Genomic DNA, 3,175 nt, shown 5'->3' on the forward strand with positions numbered 1-3,175 from the left:
GAGGTTTAATCTTTTGAAGTCGAACATCAAAAATCGACATTATAAGATGACATACTGCAGTCATATTTGTGGAGATTCCGTTCTGAACATCATTTTCTGTCTTGACAGAGTACAAAATTAATTCAGCCATTTAGTAGGGATATCTTCTCATCTTTACAGCCTCTTTCACTGAGAAAAGATGTTGCTAGACTCTTTCTATGATAACGTAACGTTATGTTCATAGCAGGTGCCCAACTGAGCATTAATCCCCTGTCTCCCTTGTAAAATATCAGCACAAACTCGTCTAGTAACAATCACAGCAAAGAACTTTAACGAAACTTCCATGAACAAGGTTTCTTGCCTTGAACATCTCATCTGTAGAATAAGATATAACCAATCTGCTACCCAACCAACTACATCATAATCGACTTCAAGTTTAATGTGAAAAAATACTTGTTGAACCGTCCTCTTGGATAATCTTCTATCAATCGTACTCATTTTTCTGGTCCCGGTGCTATCGATAGTTCAAACGGTAGAGAACGCGACTGGAGCGCTAACTGCTTTGATTTTGGTTTCTAGTTGATATGACCCAAGTCATATTTTTAACTTTTGAAATCAATACTATATTTTAGGTACAATATGATATTCAATAGAGAATTGGTTGTGTAATAATAAATACGAAATCTGCATGAATTAAAATATATTCAAGCGTATATTACAATCAGAGAAGGCTGTCCCCCCCGCACTCGTATGTAAATAAAATATTTTTATATCCTTAGATTAATTCATATTTTAGTCACACAACGTAGTTAGAACTATTGAATATTTTATTTGTTATTAAACTTTGAAGAAATTCTGCTGCCTCTTTAGATTTGCATTTTTTTAGGAAAACACAAGTAAATAATTTATGATATATAGCGCTATGACAACAGCATATTCTTTTCATTGTTTTGACTCGAGTATATATCCAGTAAGACACAATTAATCAACCAAGAACCACATCACTCTACATAAAACATATAAGACATCAATGGATATATACCTGAGAATCAAAACAAGGAAAAGAATATGCTGTTGTCAAAGCCCTAATGACATGAAAGTGTTACATTCCAAAAATCACAAAAATTTAGAAACCCTTTTTTATATAAGAAAATCGAATTTTACGATGTTTAGCGATTAAGTATTTTTAGTAGCCATTGATAAGCCCTTATTTCTGGAGAGGTTGTTAAAGAGGAGGTAACCAGGGATGAATTTCGAATTCAATCAAATATATATATATATATATATATATATATATATATATATATATATATATATATATATATATATATATATATATATATATATATAGTCATCCACATACAGTACTGTTTCTCAAGCCAGGATTGAAACCCGACCGTCTGCACGGCAGTCAAGGATACTAACCACTACGATATTGGCGGCTGCTGCGTGAGTCATGAGTTTAACGATGTTTTTGATATCGTCCGAACTACCTCTGCTCGATTTGTTTACACAAAGAGCATCGCTTATACGCTAATGGTAATTCATGTATCACTTCTCAATATGCTCAACTCAAGATAAGGAGCATTATAGTCATCCACATACAGTATTTCGCTGTTTCACAGCTCATCAGTGCGGCTAGACAGGCAACTACCTCGAGCCAGGATTGAAACCCGACCTTCTGTACGACAGTCAAGGCTCCTACCCATCAAATTATTGCCTCATTAGCCTCCTCCCACTTTTCGCCAAAATATTTGAGACCATAATTAACCATGCTCTCGTCTGTCACCTTACAGATGCTAAACTTCTGACTGACAAACAATATGGATTTAGACAAGCCCGTTCCACATCCTCACTGTAATCTCTGAACGTATATACCATTCACTGGACAAAGCGGGGGAGGTTAGAACGGTAGCTCTAGATATATCTAAAACTTTTGACAGGGTATGGCATGAGGGTCTCCTCAGGAAAATTAACTCATACGGTATCACTGGTAGAATACTTAACATAATAAAATCCTTCTTAGATCAGAGGAAAATCCAGGTTGTCCTCGACGGTCGTACATCTAAACAGTGTGATATAAATGCGGGAGTGTCTCAGGGGTCTATCCTTGGACCTCTATTGTTCCTAATATTTATTAATGACCTCCCCGACAAAACTGCCTCTGAGATGGGTATATATGCTAATGACACTACACTCTATTACAGGCATGACAGGAAAACAAATGAACACATAACTAAAGAAATGGCAAAAACACTAGAGGATGACCTCCAATCCGTAGTGGAATGTGGACAAAAATGGATGGTCACATTCAATGCTGCCAAAACTAAACTGGTGTCCTCCAATAAACCTTCTCTGCCATCAATAGCAATGGCCAGTGATTCCCTGTCTGAGAGTACATCTTTCAAACTGCTTGGCCTAACGTTCACAGGAAACATGAGTTGGAACAATTATATTGAAAACATAGCCAGGGCCGCTAGTAAGAAGGTAGGCTCTCTCTACCGTGCTAGAAAACTACTGACACCTGAAAGTATCCTGTACCTCTATAAGGCCACCATTTGCTCATGTATGGAGTATTGCTGTCACATTTGAGCTGGCGCATCTGCTACTAGTCTCTCGCTCCTAGACAAGGTTCAAAAGAGAGTCGCAAATCTGATAGGCCCTGAACTGGCATCTAAGCTTCAACCTCTGTCCCATCGACGAAACGTTGCATCTCTCTGCCTGTTCTACAAGTATTTTAATGGTGAATGTTCTGACGAACTGCAGACACTTGTGCCCCCACGACGTAGACACCCTCGGCAAACCCGACAAGCAGCTAAATCCCACCCCACACAGTAGAGATCCCTAGATGTAGAAGATCTTTCTACTCCAGTAGTTTCTTTCCCAGAACCGCTAGACTCTGGAATTCCATTCCAGGTCCCTGCTTCCCCAACTGTAATGACATGCAGAAGTTCAAGTCTAACGTGAACCAACATCTTGCTGCCCAAATCCCAACATAGTGCCCCAGTAGTTACTGCCTGATAGTAGCCCCCTACACCACAGTGGCAATGTGCCTTGTTTGGGGTGAAAATGTAATAATAATAATAATAATAATAATAATAATAATAATAATAATATATATATATATATATATATATTTATATATATATATATATATATATATATATATATATATATATATATATATATATATATA

The sequence above is a fragment of the Euprymna scolopes genome, chromosome 24 (assembly GCF_053919585.1).
Source record: "Euprymna scolopes isolate OS-2025 chromosome 24, ASM5391958v1, whole genome shotgun sequence".
Classification (NCBI taxonomy): Eukaryota; Metazoa; Mollusca; class Cephalopoda; order Sepiida; family Sepiolidae; genus Euprymna; species Euprymna scolopes.